Here is a 412-nt window from a genome sequence, read left to right on the forward strand (position 1 = left end):
TTTGGGCAGTGAGATCTCTTACCTCATCATGTCGCATGCAAATGAATCCACCCTGCTTGCATATCATCGCATGGTCTGGAGCAAACTGTACACCGCAGGAGCATCTGTTAGGCAGCATTCCCAATGGCCATCCATACCTCAGGGCAATGGCATCCGTGAATTCTCTTTTGTTTAAGGTAAATCCCTTTGCCCTGATTGGTACTTCTGTCAGCCAATTGGACGCCCCAACTTCCTGCGCCATTGTTATCTTTCTTTTTATATAATTCGATAGCCGAGCTAGAAGTGCTTGAAGTTCCATCTTCTGCTTCTCCCCCCTTACCTTTGAAATGTTTCTTCTAATTTCTCTGATTTCCTCCATTTTAGTCTCCTTCCGTTGATCTTGTGACACGATGTTGTTTGTCAAGGAGGACGT

Source organism: Oratosquilla oratoria, chromosome 19 (genome assembly GCF_046742065.1).
Source record: "Oratosquilla oratoria isolate Oo_2021 chromosome 19, ASM4674206v1, whole genome shotgun sequence".
NCBI lineage: Eukaryota > Metazoa > Arthropoda > Malacostraca > Stomatopoda > Squillidae > Oratosquilla > Oratosquilla oratoria.